This window comes from Microcebus murinus, unplaced genomic scaffold (genome assembly GCF_040939455.1).
Source record: "Microcebus murinus isolate Inina unplaced genomic scaffold, M.murinus_Inina_mat1.0 scaf032_hap2_Mmur4.0, whole genome shotgun sequence".
Taxonomy (NCBI): domain Eukaryota; kingdom Metazoa; phylum Chordata; class Mammalia; order Primates; family Cheirogaleidae; genus Microcebus; species Microcebus murinus.
This window is the reverse complement of record NW_027438978.1, coordinates 1-21,895: the sequence shown is the minus strand read 5'-3', so window position 1 is coordinate 21,895 and position 21,895 is coordinate 1. Positions and strand designations below refer to the sequence as shown.

Here is a 21,895-nt window from a genome sequence, read left to right as displayed (position 1 = left end):
GAGTCACCCGCAAGAGAATCCTGGTCCCAAAGGAGCCTTCTGGGGGACCCCTGCTGAGAGAGGTTGTGGGCCTGGCCCGCTGGGGCTCTGCCCGACCCAGGGCTGAGAGATGCAACCTCCCAGCTCTGGGTCCCTGCAGGAAGTGTTGGCAAGCACAGGGCCAGTCCTCCAAAGGCCCAGGTGCAGGGAGCCCAGGACAAGCAGCCTGTGGAAGAAGCCACATGCTGTGCCACCCCGGGGAACACGACTGCAGGCCACGGCCCTTCCCACCTCCTCCTCCTCCTCCTCCTCCTCCTCCTCCTCCTCCCACCCCGCCCCCGCCCCCGCCCCCACATGGCACAGGGCCCAGAGACACCTCAGACACTTGCTACCCAAAGTGCAAAGGGCATCAGTTGCTCCTCCAAACCCCCCCCCCCCAGCCCAGCAGACCGCGTTGTCCAGCCAGCCCCCGGGCCTCCCTGGGGAGCCCAGCACAAAAGTGCAGACACCCACCGGACCCTCAATCTCAGTTTTCGGATGTTTTTGCCACTCTAAGGACCCGCAGGCCAGCTGGGCCTTCTGGCAGGACAGAGAGCCCCGGAATCCGACGTGGAGAGCTGGGTGTACGTCCCCATGAGGAGGCGGTCCCCACCTCCGCGGCTATCCCCTTGCGGGGAGCGGCAGCCGCGGGGCCTCAGAGAAGACACCAGGCTGGGCCCCCACGGCACAGCGGGAGCACGTCCCCCGCAGGCCACTTAGCGACGGCGGCCAGCCGGCGGACGGTTGGGTTGCGCGAGACGCTGCGGCCGCCCTGCTACCGGGTTCCTGGGAGGGCGTCCTGGAACCAGCGTCCACACCAAGCCCTTGGAAGGCCCAGGCGACGGAGGAGCCCCGTCAGGCAGGGGCCGAGGACGGTGACGGCCCGGGCGGGGAGGAGCGTGTCAGGCAGGGGCAGAGGACGGTGACAGGTGACAGGCCGGGCGGGAAGGAGTCAGTCAGGCAGGGGCCGTGGAGGAGACGGGCTGGGTAAGGGTTAGGGTTAGTGTCAGGGCACAAGTCACAATCGCAAAGACCTGGAAGCCACCCGAGTGCCCATCGACCCACGAGTGGGTAAGTAAAATGTGGCCCGTGGACACCACGGAGTGCTATTCGGCTATGAGGAGCAGCGGTGAGGGGGCACCTCTCGTGGTTCTCCTGGCCAGAGCTGGAACCCGTTCCAGTAAGCCAAGTATCCCAAGAATGGACACACGAGCACCACGTGCTCGCGCTCACCAGCAAATGGGTACGAACCAATGGACACCTAAGTGGACACAGAGGAATCACCTTCTTCGGGTGGGTGTCGGGCGGGTGGGGGGAGGGGATGGGCATACACATCCATTAGGAATGGGGTGGGTACGCACCGACTGGGGGATGGGCGCACTTGAAGCTCTGACCCGAGGGGGGAGGCTGGGAGAGGGCAACGCACCCGACCTTAACATTGGTGCCCCCACAATATGCTGGAACAACATGAGAGGTAAATGAATAAGAACACGGGGGGGGGGAGGGGGGCACGGGCAACACATGTCACCTTAACACTTGGACTCCCATCATCTGCTTGAAAAGAGAGAGAAAAGAAAATGCAATAATAGAGATAAGAGACACTTTTTAAAAATAATGAATCCGGCCGGGCGCTGTGGCTCACGCCTGTAATCCTAGCTCTTGGGAGGCCGAGGCGGGCGGATTGCTCAAGGTCAGGAGTTCAAAACCAGCCTGAGCAAGAGCGAGACCCCGTCTCTACTATAAATAGAAAGAAATTAATTGGCCAACTGATATATATATAAAAAATTAGCGGGGCATGGTGGCGCATGCCTGCAGTCCCAGCTACCCGGGAGGCTGAGGCAGAAGGATCACTCGAGCCCAGGAGTTTGAAGTTGCTGTGAGCTAGGCTGACGCCACGGCACTCACTCTAGCCTGGGCAACAAACCGAGACTCTGTCTCAAAAAAAAAAAAAAAAATGAATCCGAAGAGAAAAGTAAAAGGAGGCCTGTGGAGCAGGTCTGGGTGTGACTCCGGATCCCCGAACATCAGGTGCCACCACCAAAGATTCCTACGTGTAGCCCATAGAACCCCAAAAGCAACGGGAGGAGTTCTGGTCACATACTCCCTCAAAATGACATCCTGGCCTTCTTCTGGAACTCCCTCCCCTCTCAGACTCTCAAGGTTTCCTCCAGCGTGTCGGCTCCCACAGAGCAGACCTTTGGTCTGAGACCTGACTGTCCAGAAGCCAGGCATGCTGCCGCGTGGCGGCGGTGTCACGGCTCGGGACAAGAGGAGGCCCCACGGTGCGGGCTGGGGCGCCAGGCACCGCGGCGGGCGCCGAGGGTGGGGGTCCCCCCCACCCCGGGCCGCCCCCGCACTCCCAGAAACGTGACAGAACCAGAGGCAAAAAAAAAAAGAAGAAGCCTACGGCACCCGGTATTCCCGGGCGGTCTCCCATCCAAGTTCTAACCAGGCCCGACCCTGCTTAGCTTCCGAGACCAGACGGGATCGGGCGCGTTCGGGGTGGTGTGGCCGTGGACGGCGTGGCCGTGGACGGCGGAGGGCGCCCCTGCCCCGCTCAAGAAGCCGAGCCTCTCCGCGCTTCCCCGCCGCCTCCTCCCGCCCCAGGCCCCGCGCCGGGTCGGGCCTGTTGAGTTCGCCGGCCGGGTCCCGCGGGCTCCGAGGGACGGGGGTGACAGGCGGGGCGGGCAGGGAGCGGCGGGCCGGGGTTGGGGGCTGTCTCTGTATACACACACACTCACACTCACACTCACTCACTCACTCACACTCACACTCACACAAGATGCGCCTCCACGGCTGGACCCGCCAAGGTGGAGACCTTCAAGCCCCCCTCCTCTCCTTGCCTGGCCTCCTTCACCTCCCCGCCCCCCACCCCCAGCGTGCCGGGGCTGCTGACTGCGCACGGGCGGGAGGGGCGGGCCACTCGCCCTTTGACCCCAGCCAGGGGCGGCCCTCCCCCACAACCCCTTTCAGCTGCGCCCCCCACCCTGTGGCCTGGCGGCCGCCTATTCCCCCGGGCCAGGGCTGGGGCACAGCGCACGGGGGAGGGGAGCCAGTGTATGGGGCGTCTCTCTCTCTCGGGATGTGTCCCATGGGTGGGGTGGGGTGGCGTGGTTTGTGGGGCGCTGAAGAAATCAGTCCCCTCCATCTCCTCCCTCTGGAAAACACCCAAGCCCTTGGAGAACTGCCCGCACCTCTACCTACCGTGGGGGCCGGGACCCTCCTCTGTGTCCTCCTGTGGCCCAGTCCAAGGGGCCTGGGCCTGGCCGGGGCTGCATTGGACCCCAACCACCCTGGCGTGTGGACTCGCCAAAAATCGGCGATTAGATATTGGATTCCAGCGTCATTGAGGTCATTTCACTAATGAGTGCACCGCAAAGAGTTTCCTAATCCATCTGTGAGGGTGGCAACTGAAAGAGAATTTTAGAGCTGACAGAATAGGCGAGGAAAGGCATAGGAGATTTCCACACCCAGTAAGGAAGCCTTTCCCGAAGTGGAAGAAAGAAAGGAGCAAACAGAGACACCGGTAGCCCGCCCGGATCAGAGTCTGCCCCTGAGAGAAAGTACCCTGACCAGGTTCACCCGTGGGTGGGTCGCGAGCTAGCGGCATTCAGAAGAGCGAGGCCCGCAGTCTGTGCAGAAGACACCTGCACTCGGGTGTGTGTGGCGGCACAATTCACAAGCAGCTCCAGATGTTAAACCAAGGAGAAGCCAGGGAGTTCCCAACGCCCCAGGTGTCCTCAGCCCACGACTGGCTGCTGTGGGAATGCGAAGCCCGGCTCCTGGTCTCAGAGCGGGGCAACCAGGAGGTGTGATGTCCACCCCGGCGTTCCCAGGAGGATCAGACTGAAGCTGGGACTTGGCCTGAAAGTGTCCCCTCGCATGGCCACCCCCTTCCCCTTCCTGCTCCTCTACTCCTGGTGCCCCTCCATCCAGGGGCCAGACCTTAAAGAGTCACCCGCAAGAGAATCCTGGTCCCAAAGGAGCCTTCTGGGGGACCCCTGCTGAGAGAGGTTGTGGGCCTGGCCCGCTGGGGCTCTGCCCGACCCAGGGCTGAGAGATGCAACCTCCCAGCTCTGGGTCCCTGCAGGAAGTGTTGGCAAGCACAGGGCCAGTCCTCCAAAGGCCCAGGTGCAGGGAGCCCAGGCCAAGCAGCCTGTGGAAGAAGCCACATGCTGTGCCACCCCGGGGAACACGACTGCAGGCCACGGCCCTTCCCACCTCCTCCTCCTCCTCCTCCTCCTCCTCCTCCTCCTCCTCCTCCTCCTCCTCCTCCCACCCCGCCCCCGCCCCCGCCCCCACATGGCACAGGGCCCAGAGACACCTCAGACACTTGCTACCCAAAGTGCAAAGGGCATCAGTTGCTCCTCCAAACCCCCCCCCCAGCCCAGCAGACCGCGTTGTCCAGCCAGCCCCCGGGCCTCCCTGGGGAGCCCAGCACAAAAGTGCAGACACCCACCGGACCCTCAATCTCAGTTTTCGGATGTTTTTGCCACTCTAAGGACCCGCAGGCCAGCTGGGCCTTCTGGCAGGACAGAGAGCCCCGGAATCCGACGTGGAGAGCTGGGTGTACGTCCCCATGAGGAGGCGGTCCCCACCTCCGCGGCTATCCCCTTGCGGGGAGCGGCAGCCGCGGGGCCTCAGAGAAGACACCAGGCTGGGCCCCCACGGCACAGCGGGAGCACGTCCCCCGCAGGCCACTTAGCGACGGCGGCCAGCCGGCGGACGGTTGGGTTGCGCGAGACGCTGCGGCCGCCCTGCTACCGGGTTCCTGGGAGGGCGTCCTGGAACCAGCGTCCACACCAAGCCCTTGGAAGGCCCAGGCGACGGAGGAGCCCCGTCAGGCAGGGGCCGAGGACGGTGACGGCCCGGGCGGGGAGGAGCGTGTCAGGCAGGGGCAGAGGACGGTGACAGGTGACAGGCCGGGCGGGAAGGAGTCAGTCAGGCAGGGGCCGTGGAGGAGACGGGCTGGGTAAGGGTTAGGGTTAGTGTCAGGGCACAAGTCACAATCGCAAAGACCTGGAAGCCACCCGAGTGCCCATCGACCCACGAGTGGGTAAGTAAAATGTGGCCCGTGGACACCACGGAGTGCTATTCGGCTATGAGGAGCAGCGGTGAGGGGGCACCTCTCGTGGTTCTCCTGGCCAGAGCTGGAACCCGTTCCAGTAAGCCAAGTATCCCAAGAATGGACACACGAGCACCACGTGCTCGCGCTCACCAGCAAATGGGTACGAACCGATGGACACCTAAGTGGACACAGAGGAATCACCTTCTTCGGGTGGGTGTCGGGCGGGTGGGGGGAGGGGATGGGCATACACATCCATTAGGAATGGGGTGGGTACGCACCGACTGGGGGATGGGCGCACTTGAAGCTCTGACCCGAGGGGGGAGGCTGGGAGAGGGCAACGCACCCGACCTTAACATTGGTGCCCCCACAATATGCTGGAACAACATGAGAGGTAAATGAATAAGAACACGGGGGGGGGGAGGGGGGCACGGGCAACACATGTCACCTTAACACTTGGACTCCCATCATCTGCTTGAAAAGAGAGAGAAAAGAAAATGCAATAATAGAGATAAGAGACACTTTTTAAAAATAATGAATCCGGCCGGGCGCTGTGGCTCACGCCTGTAATCCTAGCTCTTGGGAGGCCGAGGCGGGCGGATTGCTCAAGGTCAGGAGTTCAAAACCAGCCTGAGCAAGAGCGAGACCCCGTCTCTACTATAAATAGAAAGAAATTAATTGGCCAACTGATATATATATAAAAAATTAGCGGGGCATGGTGGCGCATGCCTGCAGTCCCAGCTACCCGGGAGGCTGAGGCAGAAGGATCACTCGAGCCCAGGAGTTTGAAGTTGCTGTGAGCTAGGCTGACGCCACGGCACTCACTCTAGCCTGGGCAACAAACCGAGACTCTGTCTCAAAAAAAAAAAAAAAAATGAATCCGAAGAGAAAAGTAAAAGGAGGCCTGTGGAGCAGGTCTGGGTGTGACTCCGGATCCCCGAACATCAGGTGCCACCACCAAAGATTCCTACGTGTAGCCCATAGAACCCCAAAAGCAACGGGAGGAGTTCTGGTCACATACTCCCTCAAAATGACATCCTGGCCTTCTTCTGGAACTCCCTCCCCTCTCAGACTCTCAAGGTTTCCTCCAGCGTGTCGGCTCCCACAGAGCAGACCTTTGGTCTGAGACCTGACTGTCCAGAAGCCAGGCATGCTGCCGCGTGGCGGCGGTGTCACGGCTCGGGACAAGAGGAGGCCCCACGGTGCGGGCTGGGGCGCCAGGCACCGCGGCGGGCGCCGAGGGTGGGGGTCCCCCCCACCCCGGGCCGCCCCCGCACTCCCAGAAACGCGACAGAACCAGAGGCAAAAAAAAAAAGAAGAAGCCTACGGCACCCGGTATTCCCGGGCGGTCTCCCATCCAAGTTCTAACCAGGCCCGAGCCTGCTTAGCTTCCGAGACCAGACGGGATCGGGCGCGTTCGGGGTGGTGTGGCCGTGGACGGCGGAGGGCGCCCCTGCCCCGCTCAAGAAGCCGAGCCTCTCTGCGCTTCCCCGCCGCCTCCTCCCGCCCCAGGCCCCGCGCCGGGTCGGGCCTGTTGAGTTCGCCGGCCGGGTCCCGCGGGCTCCGAGGGACGAAGGTGACAGGCGGGGCGGGCAGGGAGCGGCGGGCCGGGGTTGGGGGCTGTCTCTGTATACACACACACTCACACGCACTCACTCACTCACTCACACTCACACAAGATGCGCCTCCACGGCTGGACCCGCCAAGGTGGAGACCTTCAAGCCCCCCTCCTCTCCTTGCCTGGCCTCCTTCACCTCCCCGCCCCCCACCCCCAGCGCGCCGGGGCCGCTGACTGCGCACGGGCGGGAGGGGCGGGGCGCTCGCCCTTTGACCCCAGCCAGGGGCGGCCCTCCCCCACAACCCCTTTCAGCTGCGCCCCCCACCCTGTGGCCTGGCGGCCGCCTATTCCCCCGGGCCAGGGCTGGGGCACAGCGCACGGGGGAGGGGAGCCAGTGTATGGGGCGTCTCTCTCTCTCGGGATGTGTCCCATGGGTGGGGTGGGGTGGCGTGGTTTGTGGGGCGCTGAAGAAATCAGTCCCCTCCATCTCCTCCCTCTGGAAAACACCCAAGCCCTTGGAGAACTGCCCGCACCTCTACCTACCGTGGGGGCCGGGACCCTCCTCTGTGTCCTCCTGTGGCCCAGTCCAAGGGGCCTGGGCCTGGCCGGGGCTGCATTGGACCCCAACCACCCTGGCGTGTGGACTCGCCAAAAATCGGTGATTAGATATTGGATTCCAGCGTCATTGAGGTCATTTCACTAATGAGTGCACCGCAAAGAGTTTCCTAATCCATCTGTGAGGGTGGCAACCGAAAGAGAATTTTAGAGCTGACAGAATAGGCGAGGAAAGGCATAGGAGATTTCCACACCCAGTAAGGAAGCCTTTCCCGAAGTGGAAGAAAGAAAGGAGCAAACAGAGACACCGGTAGCCCGCCCGGATCAGAGTCTGCCCCTGAGAGAAAGTACCCTGACCAGGTTCACCCGTGGGTGGGTCGCGAGCTAGCGGCATTCAGAAGAGCGAGGCCCGCAGTCTGTGCAGAAGACACCTGCACTCGGGTGTGTGTGGCGGCACAATTCACAAGCAGCTCCAGATGTTAAACCAAGGAGAAGCCAGGGAGTTCCCAACGCCCCAGGTGTCCTCAGCCCACGACTGGCTGCTGTGGGAATGCGAAGCCCGGCTCCTGGTCTCAGAGCGGGGCAACCAGGAGGTGTGATGTCCACCCCGGCGTTCCCAGGAGGATCAGACTGAAGCTGGGACTTGGCCTGAAAGTGTCCCCTCGCATGGCCACCCCCTTCCCCTTCCTGCTCCTCTACTCCTGGTGCCCCTCCATCCAGGGGCCAGACCTTAAAGAGTCACCCGCAAGAGAATCCTGGTCCCAAAGGAGCCTTCTGGGGGACCCCTGCTGAGAGAGGTTGTGGGCCTGGCCCGCTGGGGCTCTGCCCGACCCAGGGCTGAGAGATGCAACCTCCCAGCTCTGGGTCCCTGCAGGAAGTGTTGGCAAGCACAGGGCCAGTCCTCCAAAGGCCCAGGTGCAGGGAGCCCAGGCCAAGCAGCCTGTGGAAGAAGCCACATGCTGTGCCACCCCGGGGAACACGACTGCAGGCCACGGCCCTTCCCACCTCCTCCTCCTCCTCCTCCTCCTCCCACCCCGCCCCCGCCCCCGCCCCCACATGGCACAGGGCCCAGAGACACCTCAGACACTTGCTACCCAAAGTGCAAAGGGCATCAGTTGCTCCTCCAAACCCCCCCCCAGCCCAGCAGACCGCGTTGTCCAGCCAGCCCCCGGGCCTCCCTGGGGAGCCCAGCACAAAAGTGCAGACACCCACCGGACCCTCAATCTCAGTTTTCGGATGTTTTTGCCACTCTAAGGACCCGCAGGCCAGCTGGGCCTTCTGGCAGGACAGAGAGCCCCGGAATCCGACGTGGAGAGCTGGGTGTACGTCCCCATGAGGAGGCGGTCCCCACCTCCGCGGCTATCCCCTTGCGGGGAGCGGCAGCCGCGGGGCCTCAGAGAAGACACCAGGCTGGGCCCCCACGGCACAGCGGGAGCACGTCCCCCGCAGGCCACTTAGCGACGGCGGCCAGCCGGCGGATGGTTGGGTTGCGCGAGACGCTGCGGCCGCCCTGCTACCGGGTTCCTGGGAGGGCGTCCTGGAACCAGCGTCCACACCAAGCCCTTGGAAGGCCCAGGCGACGGAGGAGCCCCGTCAGGCAGGGGCCGAGGACGGTGACGGCCCGGGCGGGGAGGAGCGTGTCAGGCAGGGGCAGAGGACGGTGACAGGTGACAGGCCGGGCGGGAAGGAGTCAGTCAGGCAGGGGCCGTGGAGGAGACGGGCTGGGTAAGGGTTAGGGTTAGTGTCAGGGCACAAGTCACAATCGCAAAGACCTGGAAGCCACCCGAGTGCCCATCGACCCACGAGTGGGTAAGTAAAATGTGGCCCGTGGACACCACGGAGTGCTATTCGGCTATGAGGAGCAGCGGTGAGGGGGCACCTCTCGTGGTTCTCCTGGCCAGAGCTGGAACCCGTTCCAGTAAGCCAAGTATCCCAAGAATGGACACACGAGCACCACGTGCTCGCGCTCACCAGCAAATGGGTACGAACCGATGGACACCTAAGTGGACACAGAGGAATCACCTTCTTCGGGTGGGTGTCGGGCGGGTGGGGGGAGGGGATGGGCATACACATCCATTAGGAATGGGGTGGGTACGCACCGACTGGGGGATGGGCGCACTTGAAGCTCTGACCCGAGGGGGGAGGCTGGGAGAGGGCAACGCACCCGACCTTAACATTGGTGCCCCCACAATATGCTGGAACAACATGAGAGGTAAATGAATAAGAACACGGGGGGGGGAGGGGGGCACGGGCAACACATGTCACCTTAACACTTGGACTCCCATCATCTGCTTGAAAAGAGAGAGAAAAGAAAATGCAATAATAGAGATAAGAGACACTTTTTAAAAATAATGAATCCGGCCGGGCGCTGTGGCTCACGCCTGTAATCCTAGCTCTTGGGAGGCCGAGGCGGGCGGATTGCTCAAGGTCAGGAGTTCAAAACCAGCCTGAGCAAGAGCGAGACCCCGTCTCTACTATAAATAGAAAGAAATTAATTGGCCAACTGATATATATATAAAAAATTAGCGGGGCATGGTGGCGCATGCCTGCAGTCCCAGCTACCCGGGAGGCTGAGGCAGAAGGATCACTCGAGCCCAGGAGTTTGAAGTTGCTGTGAGCTAGGCTGACGCCACGGCACTCACTCTAGCCTGGGCAACAAACCGAGACTCTGTCTCAAAAAAAAAAAAAAAAATGAATCCGAAGAGAAAAGTAAAAGGAGGCCTGTGGAGCAGGTCTGGGTGTGACTCCGGATCCCCGAACATCAGGTGCCACCACCAAAGATTCCTACGTGTAGCCCATAGAACCCCAAAAGCAACGGGAGGAGTTCTGGTCACATACTCCCTCAAAATGACATCCTGGCCTTCTTCTGGAACTCCCTCCCCTCTCAGACTCTCAAGGTTTCCTCCAGCGTGTCGGCTCCCACAGAGCAGACCTTTGGTCTGAGACCTGACTGTCCAGAAGCCAGGCATGCTGCCGCGTGGCGGCGGTGTCACGGCTCGGGACAAGAGGAGGCCCCACGGTGCGGGCTGGGGCGCCAGGCACCGCGGCGGGCGCCGAGGGTGGGGGTCCCCCCCACCCCGGGCCGCCCCCGCACTCCCAGAAACGCGACAGAACCAGAGGCAAAAAAAAAAAGAAGAAGCCTACGGCACCCGGTATTCCCGGGCGGTCTCCCATCCAAGTTCTAACCAGGCCCGAGCCTGCTTAGCTTCCGAGACCAGACGGGATCGGGCGCGTTCGGGGTGGTGTGGCCGTGGACGGCGGAGGGCGCCCCTGCCCCGCTCAAGAAGCCGAGCCTCTCTGCGCTTCCCCGCCGCCTCCTCCCGCCCCAGGCCCCGCGCCGGGTCGGGCCTGTTGAGTTCGCCGGCCGGGTCCCGCGGGCTCCGAGGGACGAAGGTGACAGGCGGGGCGGGCAGGGAGCGGCGGGCCGGGGTTGGGGGCTGTCTCTGTATACACACACACTCACACGCACTCACTCACTCACTCACACTCACACAAGATGCGCCTCCACGGCTGGACCCGCCAAGGTGGAGACCTTCAAGCCCCCCTCCTCTCCTTGCCTGGCCTCCTTCACCTCCCCGCCCCCCACCCCCAGCGCGCCGGGGCCGCTGACTGCGCACGGGCGGGAGGGGCGGGGCGCTCGCCCTTTGACCCCAGCCAGGGGCGGCCCTCCCCCACAACCCCTTTCAGCTGCGCCCCCCACCCTGTGGCCTGGCGGCCGCCTATTCCCCCGGGCCAGGGCTGGGGCACAGCGCACGGGGGAGGGGAGCCAGTGTATGGGGCGTCTCTCTCTCTCGGGATGTGTCCCATGGGTGGGGTGGGGTGGCGTGGTTTGTGGGGCGCTGAAGAAATCAGTCCCCTCCATCTCCTCCCTCTGGAAAACACCCAAGCCCTTGGAGAACTGCCCGCACCTCTACCTACCGTGGGGGCCGGGACCCTCCTCTGTGTCCTCCTGTGGCCCAGTCCAAGGGGCCTGGGCCTGGCCGGGGCTGCATTGGACCCCAACCACCCTGGCGTGTGGACTCGCCAAAAATCGGCGATTAGATATTGGATTCCAGCGTCATTGAGGTCATTTCACTAATGAGTGCACCGCAAAGAGTTTCCTAATCCATCTGTGAGGGTGGCAACCGAAAGAGAATTTTAGAGCTGACAGAATAGGCGAGGAAAGGCATAGGAGATTTCCACACCCAGTAAGGAAGCCTTTCCCGAAGTGGAAGAAAGAAAGGAGCAAACAGAGACACCGGTAGCCCGCCCGGATCAGAGTCTGCCCCTGAGAGAAAGTACCCTGACCAGGTTCACCCGTGGGTGGGTCGCGAGCTAGCGGCATTCAGAAGAGCGAGGCCCGCAGTCTGTGCAGAAGACACCTGCACTCGGGTGTGTGTGGCGGCACAATTCACAAGCAGCTCCAGATGTTAAACCAAGGAGAAGCCAGGGAGTTCCCAACGCCCCAGGTGTCCTCAGCCCACGACTGGCTGCTGTGGGAATGCGAAGCCCGGCTCCTGGTCTCAGAGCGGGGCAACCAGGAGGTGTGATGTCCACCCCGGCGTTCCCAGGAGGATCAGACTGAAGCTGGGACTTGGCCTGAAAGTGTCCCCTCGCATGGCCACCCCCTTCCCCTTCCTGCTCCTCTACTCCTGGTGCCCCTCCATCCAGGGGCCAGACCTTAAAGAGTCACCCGCAAGAGAATCCTGGTCCCAAAGGAGCCTTCTGGGGGACCCCTGCTGAGAGAGGTTGTGGGCCTGGCCCGCTGGGGCTCTGCCCGACCCAGGGCTGAGAGATGCAACCTCCCAGCTCTGGGTCCCTGCAGGAAGTGTTGGCAAGCACAGGGCCAGTCCTCCAAAGGCCCAGGTGCAGGGAGCCCAGGCCAAGCAGCCTGTGGAAGAAGCCACATGCTGTGCCACCCCGGGGAACACGACTGCAGGCCACGGCCCTTCCCACCTCCTCCTCCTCCTCCTCCTCCTCCCACCCCGCCCCCGCCCCCGCCCCCACATGGCACAGGGCCCAGAGACACCTCAGACACTTGCTACCCAAAGTGCAAAGGGCATCAGTTGCTCCTCCAAACCCCCCCCCAGCCCAGCAGACCGCGTTGTCCAGCCAGCCCCCGGGCCTCCCTGGGGAGCCCAGCACAAAAGTGCAGACACCCACCGGACCCTCAATCTCAGTTTTCGGATGTTTTTGCCACTCTAAGGACCCGCAGGCCAGCTGGGCCTTCTGGCAGGACAGAGAGCCCCGGAATCCGACGTGGAGAGCTGGGTGTACGTCCCCATGAGGAGGCGGTCCCCACCTCCGCGGCTATCCCCTTGCGGGGAGCGGCAGCCGCGGGGCCTCAGAGAAGACACCAGGCTGGGCCCCCACGGCACAGCGGGAGCACGTCCCCCGCAGGCCACTTAGCGACGGCGGCCAGCCGGCGGATGGTTGGGTTGCGCGAGACGCTGCGGCCGCCCTGCTACCGGGTTCCTGGGAGGGCGTCCTGGAACCAGCGTCCACACCAAGCCCTTGGAAGGCCCAGGCGACGGAGGAGCCCCGTCAGGCAGGGGCCGAGGACGGTGACGGCCCGGGCGGGGAGGAGCGTGTCAGGCAGGGGCAGAGGACGGTGACAGGTGACAGGCCGGGCGGGAAGGAGTCAGTCAGGCAGGGGCCGTGGAGGAGACGGGCTGGGTAAGGGTTAGGGTTAGTGTCAGGGCACAAGTCACAATCGCAAAGACCTGGAAGCCACCCGAGTGCCCATCGACCCACGAGTGGGTAAGTAAAATGTGGCCCGTGGACACCACGGAGTGCTATTCGGCTATGAGGAGCAGCGGTGAGGGGGCACCTCTCGTGGTTCTCCTGGCCAGAGCTGGAACCCGTTCCAGTAAGCCAAGTATCCCAAGAATGGACACACGAGCACCACGTGCTCGCGCTCACCAGCAAATGGGTACGAACCGATGGACACCTAAGTGGACACAGAGGAATCACCTTCTTCGGGTGGGTGTCGGGCGGGTGGGGGGAGGGGATGGGCATACACATCCATTAGGAATGGGGTGGGTACGCACCGACTGGGGGATGGGCGCACTTGAAGCTCTGACCCGAGGGGGGAGGCTGGGAGAGGGCAACGCACCCGACCTTAACATTGGTGCCCCCACAATATGCTGGAACAACATGAGAGGTAAATGAATAAGAACACGGGGGGGGGAGGGGGGCACGGGCAACACATGTCACCTTAACACTTGGACTCCCATCATCTGCTTGAAAAGAGAGAGAAAAGAAAATGCAATAATAGAGATAAGAGACACTTTTTAAAAATAATGAATCCGGCCGGGCGCTGTGGCTCACGCCTGTAATCCTAGCTCTTGGGAGGCCGAGGCGGGCGGATTGCTCAAGGTCAGGAGTTCAAAACCAGCCTGAGCAAGAGCGAGACCCCGTCTCTACTATAAATAGAAAGAAATTAATTGGCCAACTGATATATATATAAAAAATTAGCGGGGCATGGTGGCGCATGCCTGCAGTCCCAGCTACCCGGGAGGCTGAGGCAGAAGGATCACTCGAGCCCAGGAGTTTGAAGTTGCTGTGAGCTAGGCTGACGCCACGGCACTCACTCTAGCCTGGGCAACAAACCGAGACTCTGTCTCAAAAAAAAAAAAAAAAATGAATCCGAAGAGAAAAGTAAAAGGAGGCCTGTGGAGCAGGTCTGGGTGTGACTCCGGATCCCCGAACATCAGGTGCCACCACCAAAGATTCCTACGTGTAGCCCATAGAACCCCAAAAGCAACGGGAGGAGTTCTGGTCACATACTCCCTCAAAATGACATCCTGGCCTTCTTCTGGAACTCCCTCCCCTCTCAGACTCTCAAGGTTTCCTCCAGCGTGTCGGCTCCCACAGAGCAGACCTTTGGTCTGAGACCTGACTGTCCAGAAGCCAGGCATGCTGCCGCGTGGCGGCGGTGTCACGGCTCGGGACAAGAGGAGGCCCCACGGTGCGGGCTGGGGCGCCAGGCACCGCGGCGGGCGCCGAGGGTGGGGGTCCCCCCCACCCCGGGCCGCCCCCGCACTCCCAGAAACGCGACAGAACCAGAGGCAAAAAAAAAAAGAAGAAGCCTACGGCACCCGGTATTCCCGGGCGGTCTCCCATCCAAGTTCTAACCAGGCCCGAGCCTGCTTAGCTTCCGAGACCAGACGGGATCGGGCGCGTTCGGGGTGGTGTGGCCGTGGACGGCGGAGGGCGCCCCTGCCCCGCTCAAGAAGCCGAGCCTCTCTGCGCTTCCCCGCCGCCTCCTCCCGCCCCAGGCCCCGCGCCGGGTCGGGCCTGTTGAGTTCGCCGGCCGGGTCCCGCGGGCTCCGAGGGACGAAGGTGACAGGCGGGGCGGGCAGGGAGCGGCGGGCCGGGGTTGGGGGCTGTCTCTGTATACACACACACTCACACGCACTCACTCACTCACTCACACTCACACAAGATGCGCCTCCACGGCTGGACCCGCCAAGGTGGAGACCTTCAAGCCCCCCTCCTCTCCTTGCCTGGCCTCCTTCACCTCCCCGCCCCCCACCCCCAGCGCGCCGGGGCCGCTGACTGCGCACGGGCGGGAGGGGCGGGGCGCTCGCCCTTTGACCCCAGCCAGGGGCGGCCCTCCCCCACAACCCCTTTCAGCTGCGCCCCCCACCCTGTGGCCTGGCGGCCGCCTATTCCCCCGGGCCAGGGCTGGGGCACAGCGCACGGGGGAGGGGAGCCAGTGTATGGGGCGTCTCTCTCTCTCGGGATGTGTCCCATGGGTGGGGTGGGGTGGCGTGGTTTGTGGGGCGCTGAAGAAATCAGTCCCCTCCATCTCCTCCCTCTGGAAAACACCCAAGCCCTTGGAGAACTGCCCGCACCTCTACCTACCGTGGGGGCCGGGACCCTCCTCTGTGTCCTCCTGTGGCCCAGTCCAAGGGGCCTGGGCCTGGCCGGGGCTGCATTGGACCCCAACCACCCTGGCGTGTGGACTCGCCAAAAATCGGCGATTAGATATTGGATTCCAGCGTCATTGAGGTCATTTCACTAATGAGTGCACCGCAAAGAGTTTCCTAATCCATCTGTGAGGGTGGCAACCGAAAGAGAATTTTAGAGCTGACAGAATAGGCGAGGAAAGGCATAGGAGATTTCCACACCCAGTAAGGAAGCCTTTCCCGAAGTGGAAGAAAGAAAGGAGCAAACAGAGACACCGGTAGCCCGCCCGGATCAGAGTCTGCCCCTGAGAGAAAGTACCCTGACCAGGTTCACCCGTGGGTGGGTCGCGAGCTAGCGGCATTCAGAAGAGCGAGGCCCGCAGTCTGTGCAGAAGACACCTGCACTCGGGTGTGTGTGGCGGCACAATTCACAAGCAGCTCCAGATGTTAAACCAAGGAGAAGCCAGGGAGTTCCCAACGCCCCAGGTGTCCTCAGCCCACGACTGGCTGCTGTGGGAATGCGAAGCCCGGCTCCTGGTCTCAGAGCGGGGCAACCAGGAGGTGTGATGTCCACCCCGGCGTTCCCAGGAGGATCAGACTGAAGCTGGGACTTGGCCTGAAAGTGTCCCCTCGCATGGCCACCCCCTTCCCCTTCCTGCTCCTCTACTCCTGGTGCCCCTCCATCCAGGGGCCAGACCTTAAAGAGTCACCCGCAAGAGAATCCTGGTCCCAAAGGAGCCTTCTGGGGGACCCCTGCTGAGAGAGGTTGTGGGCCTGGCCCGCTGGGGCTCTGCCCGACCCAGGGCTGAGAGATGCAACCTCCCAGCTCTGGGTCCCTGCAGGAAGTGTTGGCAAGCACAGGGCCAGTCCTCCAAAGGCCCAGGTGCAGGGAGCCCAGGCCAAGCAGCCTGTGGAAGAAGCCACATGCTGTGCCACCCCGGGGAACACGACTGCAGGCCACGGCCCTTCCCACCTCCTCCTCCTCCTCCTCCTCCTCCCACCCCGCCCCCGCCCCCGCCCCCACATGGCACAGGGCCCAGAGACACCTCAGACACTTGCTACCCAAAGTGCAAAGGGCATCAGTTGCTCCTCCAAACCCCCCCCCAGCCCAGCAGACCGCGTTGTCCAGCCAGCCCCCGGGCCTCCCTGGGGAGCCCAGCACAAAAGTGCAGACACCCACCGGACCCTCAATCTCAGTTTTCGGATGTTTTTGCCACTCTAAGGACCCGCAGGCCAGCTGGGCCTTCTGGCAGGACAGAGAGCCCCGGAATCCGACGTGGAGAGCTGGGTGTACGTCCCCATGAGGAGGCGGTCCCCACCTCCGCGGCTATCCCCTTGCGGGGAGCGGCAGCCGCGGGGCCTCAGAGAAGACACCAGGCTGGGCCCCCACGGCACAGCGGGAGCACGTCCCCCGCAGGCCACTTAGCGACGGCGGCCAGCCGGCGGATGGTTGGGTTGCGCGAGACGCTGCGGCCGCCCTGCTACCGGGTTCCTGGGAGGGCGTCCTGGAACCAGCGTCCACACCAAGCCCTTGGAAGGCCCAGGCGACGGAGGAGCCCCGTCAGGCAGGGGCCGAGGACGGTGACGGCCCGGGCGGGGAGGAGCGTGTCAGGCAGGGGCAGAGGACGGTGACAGGTGACAGGCCGGGCGGGAAGGAGTCAGTCAGGCAGGGGCCGTGGAGGAGACGGGCTGGGTAAGGGTTAGGGTTAGTGTCAGGGCACAAGTCACAATCGCAAAGACCTGGAAGCCACCCGAGTGCCCATCGACCCACGAGTGGGTAAGTAAAATGTGGCCCGTGGACACCACGGAGTGCTATTCGGCTATGAGGAGCAGCGGTGAGGGGGCACCTCTCGTGGTTCTCCTGGCCAGAGCTGGAACCCGTTCCAGTAAGCCAAGTATCCCAAGAATGGACACACGAGCACCACGTGCTCGCGCTCACCAGCAAATGGGTACGAACCGATGGACACCTAAGTGGACACAGAGGAATCACCTTCTTCGGGTGGGTGTCGGGCGGGTGGGGGGAGGGGATGGGCATACACATCCATTAGGAATGGGGTGGGTACGCACCGACTGGGGGATGGGCGCACTTGAAGCTCTGACCCGAGGGGGGAGGCTGGGAGAGGGCAACGCACCCGACCTTAACATTGGTGCCCCCACAATATGCTGGAACAACATGAGAGGTAAATGAATAAGAACACGGGGGGGGGGAGGGGGGCACGGGCAACACATGTCACCTTAACACTTGGACTCCCATCATCTGCTTGAAAAGAGAGAGAAAAGAAAATGCAATAATAGAGATAAGAGACACTTTTTAAAAATAATGAATCCGGCCGGGCGCTGTGGCTCACGCCTGTAATCCTAGCTCTTGGGAGGCCGAGGCGGGCGGATTGCTCAAGGTCAGGAGTTCAAAACCAGCCTGAGCAAGAGCGAGACCCCGTCTCTACTATAAATAGAAAGAAATTAATTGGCCAACTGATATATATATAAAAAATTAGCGGGGCATGGTGGCGCATGCCTGCAGTCCCAGCTACCCGGGAGGCTGAGGCAGAAGGATCACTCGAGCCCAGGAGTTTGAAGTTGCTGTGAGCTAGGCTGACGCCACGGCACTCACTCTAGCCTGGGCAACAAACCGAGACTCTGTCTCAAAAAAAAAAAAAAAAATGAATCCGAAGAGAAAAGTAAAAGGAGGCCTGTGGAGCAGGTCTGGGTGTGACTCCGGATCCCCGAACATCAGGTGCCACCACCAAAGATTCCTACGTGTAGCCCATAGAACCCCAAAAGCAACGGGAGGAGTTCTGGTCACATACTCCCTCAAAATGACATCCTGGCCTTCTTCTGGAACTCCCTCCCCTCTCAGACTCTCAAGGTTTCCTCCAGCGTGTCGGCTCCCACAGAGCAGACCTTTGGTCTGAGACCTGACTGTCCAGAAGCCAGGCATGCTGCCGCGTGGCGGCGGTGTCACGGCTCGGGACAAGAGGAGGCCCCACGGTGCGGGCTGGGGCGCCAGGCACCGCGGCGGGCGCCGAGGGTGGGGGTCCCCCCACCCCGGGCCGCCCCCGCACTCCCAGAAACGCGACAGAACCAGAGGCAAAAAAAAAAAGAAGAAGCCTACGGCACCCGGTATTCCCGGGCGGTCTCCCATCCAAGTTCTAACCAGGCCCGACCCTGCTTAGCTTCCGAGACCAGACGGGATCGGGCGCGTTCGGGGTGGTGTGGCCGTGGACGGCGGAGGGCGCCCCTGCCCCGCTCAAGAAGCCGAGCCTCTCTGCGCTTCCCCGCCGCCTCCTCCCGCCCCAGGCCCCGCGCCGGGTCGGGCCTGTTGAGTTCGCCGGCCGGGTCCCGCGGGCTCCGAGGGACGGGGGTGACAGGCGGGGCGGGCAGGGAGCGGCGGGCCGGGGTTGGGGGCTGTCTCTGTATACACACACACTCACACGCACTCACTCACTCACTCACACTCACACAAGATGCGCCTCCACGGCTGGACCCGCCAAGGTGGAGACCTTCAAGCCCCCCTCCTCTCCTTGCCTGGCCTCCTTCACCTCCCCGCCCCCCACCCCCAGCGCGCCGGGGCCGCTGACTGCGCACGGGCGGGAGGGGCGGGGCGCTCGCCCTTTGACCCCAGCCAGGGGCGGCCCTCCCCCACAACCCCTTTCAGCTGCGCCCCCCACCCTGTGGCCTGGCGGCCGCCTATTCCCCCGGGCCAGGGCTGGGGCACAGCGCACGGGGGAGGGGAGCCAGTGTATGGGGCGTCTCTCTCTCTCGGGATGTGTCCCATGGGTGGGGTGGGGTGGCGTGGTTTGTGGGGCGCTGAAGAAATCAGTCCCCTCCATCTCCTCCCTCTGGAAAACACCCAAGCCCTTGGAGAACTGCCCGCACCTCTACCTACCGTGGGGGCCGGGACCCTCCTCTGTGTCCTCCTGTGGCCCAGTCCAAGGGGCCTGGGCCTGGCCGGGGCTGCATTGGACCCCAACCACCCTGGCGTGTGGACTCGCCAAAAATCGGCGATTAGATATTGGATTCCAGCGTCATTGAGGTCATTTCACTAATGAGTGCACCGCAAAGAGTTTCCTAATCCATCTGTGAGGGTGGCAACCGAAAGAGAATTTTAGAGCTGACAGAATAGGCGAGGAAAGGCATAGGAGATTTCCACACCCAGTAAGGAAGCCTTTCCCGAAGTGGAAGAAAGAAAGGAGCAAACAGAGACACCGGTAGCCCGCCCGGATCAGAGTCTGCCCCTGAGAGAAAGTACCCTGACCAGGTTCACCCGTGGGTGGGTCGCGAGCTAGCGGCATTCAGAAGAGCGAGGCCCGCAGTCTGTGCAGAAGACACCTGCACTCGGGTGTGTGTGGCGGCACAATTCACAAGCAGCTCCAGATGTTAAACCAAGGAGAAGCCAGGGAGTTCCCAACGCCCCAGGTGTCCTCAGCCCACGACTGGCTGCTGTGGGAATGCGAAGCCCGGCTCCTGGTCTCAGAGCGGGGCAACCAGGAGGTGTGATGTCCACCCCGGCGTTCCCAGGAGGATCAGACTGAAGCTGGGACTTGGCCTGAAAGTGTCCCCTCGCATGGCCACCCCCTTCCCCTTCCTGCTCCTCTACTCCTGGTGCCCCTCCATCCAGGGGCCAGACCTTAAAGAGTCACCCGCAAGAGAATCCTGGTCCCAAAGGAGCCTTCTGGGGGACCCCTGCTGAGAGAGGTTGTGGGCCTGGCCCGCTGGGGCTCTGCCCGACCCAGGGCTGAGAGATGCAACCTCCCAGCTCTGGGTCCCTGCAGGAAGTGTTGGCAAGCACAGGGCCAGTCCTCCAAAGGCCCAGGTGCAGGGAGCCCAGGACAAGCAGCCTGTGGAAGAAGCCACATGCTGTGCCACCCCGGGGAACACGACTGCAGGCCACGGCCCTTCCCACCTCCTCCTCCTCCTCCTCCTCCTCCTCCTCCTCCTCCTCCCACCCCGCCCCCGCCCCCGCCCCCACATGGCACAGGGCCCAGAGACACCTCAGACACTTGCTACCCAAAGTGCAAAGGGCATCAGTTGCTCCTCCAAACCCCCCCCCCAGCCCAGCAGACCGCGTTGTCCAGCCAGCCCCCGGGCCTCCCTGGGGAGCCCAGCACAAAAGTGCAGACACCCACCGGACCCTCAATCTCAGTTTTCGGATGTTTTTGCCACTCTAAGGACCCGCAGGCCAGCTGGGCCTTCTGGCAGGACAGAGAGCCCCGGAATCCGACGTGGAGAGCTGGGTGTACGTCCCCATGAGGAGGCGGTCCCCACCTCCGCGGCTATCCCCTTGCGGGGAGCGGCAGCCGCGGGGCCTCAGAGAAGACACCAGGCTGGGCCCCCACGGCACAGCGGGAGCACGTCCCCCGCAGGCCACTTAGCGACGGCGGCCAGCCGGCGGATGGTTGGGTTGCGCGAGACGCTGCGGCCGCCCTGCTACCGGGTTCCTGGGAGGGCGTCCTGGAACCAGCGTCCACACCAAGCCCTTGGAAGGCCCAGGCGACGGAGGAGCCCCGTCAGGCAGGGGCCGAGGACGGTGACGGCCCGGGCGGGGAGGAGCGTGTCAGGCAGGGGCAGAGGACGGTGACAGGTGACAGGCCGGGCGGGAAGGAGTCAGTCAGGCAGGGGCCGTGGAGGAGACGGGCTGGGTAAGGGTTAGGGTTAGTGTCAGGGCACAAGTCACAATCGCAAAGACCTGGAAGCCACCCGAGTGCCCATCGACCCACGAGTGGGTAAGTAAAATGTGGCCCGTGGACACCACGGAGTGCTATTCGGCTATGAGGAGCAGCGGTGAGGGGGCACCTCTCGTGGTTCTCCTGGCCAGAGCTGGAACCCGTTCCAGTAAGCCAAGTATCCCAAGAATGGACACACGAGCACCACGTGCTCGCGCTCACCAGCAAATGGGTACGAACCGATGGACACCTAAGTGGACACAGAGGAATCACCTTCTTCGGGTGGGTGTCGGGCGGGTGGGGGGAGGGGATGGGCATACACATCCATTAGGAATGGGGTGGGTACGCACCGACTGGGGGATGGGCGCACTTGAAGCTCTGACCCGAGGGGGGAGGCTGGGAGAGGGCAACGCACCCGACCTTAACATTGGTGCCCCCACAATATGCTGGAACAACATGAGAGGTAAATGAATAAGAACACGGGGGGGGGGAGGGGGGCACGGGCAACACATGTCACCTTAACACTTGGACTCCCATCATCTGCTTGAAAAGAGAGAGAAAAGAAAATGCAATAATAGAGATAAGAGACACTTTTTAAAAATAATGAATCCGGCCGGGCGCTGTGGCTCACGCCTGTAATCCTAGCTCTTGGGAGGCCGAGGCGGGCGGATTGCTCAAGGTCAGGAGTTCAAAACCAGCCTGAGCAAGAGCGAGACCCCGTCTCTACTATAAATAGAAAGAAATTAATTGGCCAACTGATATATATATAAAAAATTAGCGGGGCATGGTGGCGCATGCCTGCAGTCCCAGCTACCCGGGAGGCTGAGGCAGAAGGATCACTCGAGCCCAGGAGTTTGAAGTTGCTGTGAGCTAGGCTGACGCCACGGCACTCACTCTAGCCTGGGCAACAAACCGAGACTCTGTCTCAAAAAAAAAAAAAAAAATGAATCCGAAGAGAAAAGTAAAAGGAGGCCTGTGGAGCAGGTCTGGGTGTGACTCCGGATCCCCGAACATCAGGTGCCACCACCAAAGATTCCTACGTGTAGCCCATAGAACCCCAAAAGCAACGGGAGGAGTTCTGGTCACATACTCCCTCAAAATGACATCCTGGCCTTCTTCTGGAACTCCCTCCCCTCTCAGACTC

The 21,895-nt window shown here is 62.5% G+C and overlaps 5 pseudogenes; all 5 read right to left on the bottom strand.

Moving 5' to 3' along the window:
- Window positions 1-2,418: 2,418 nt before the first annotated feature.
- LOC142868487 (uncharacterized) lies at window positions 2,419-2,537 on the bottom strand (annotated as a pseudogene).
- A 3,866-nt stretch (window positions 2,538-6,403) lies between these two features.
- LOC142868516 (uncharacterized) lies at window positions 6,404-6,522 on the bottom strand (annotated as a pseudogene).
- A 3,811-nt stretch (window positions 6,523-10,333) lies between these two features.
- On the bottom strand, window positions 10,334-10,452 carry LOC142868515 (uncharacterized; annotated as a pseudogene).
- A 3,811-nt stretch (window positions 10,453-14,263) lies between these two features.
- On the bottom strand, window positions 14,264-14,382 carry LOC142868514 (uncharacterized; annotated as a pseudogene).
- Window positions 14,383-18,193: 3,811 nt separating this feature from the next.
- Window positions 18,194-18,312, bottom strand: LOC142868470 (uncharacterized; annotated as a pseudogene).
- Between the last annotated feature and the right edge of the window lie 3,583 nt (window positions 18,313-21,895).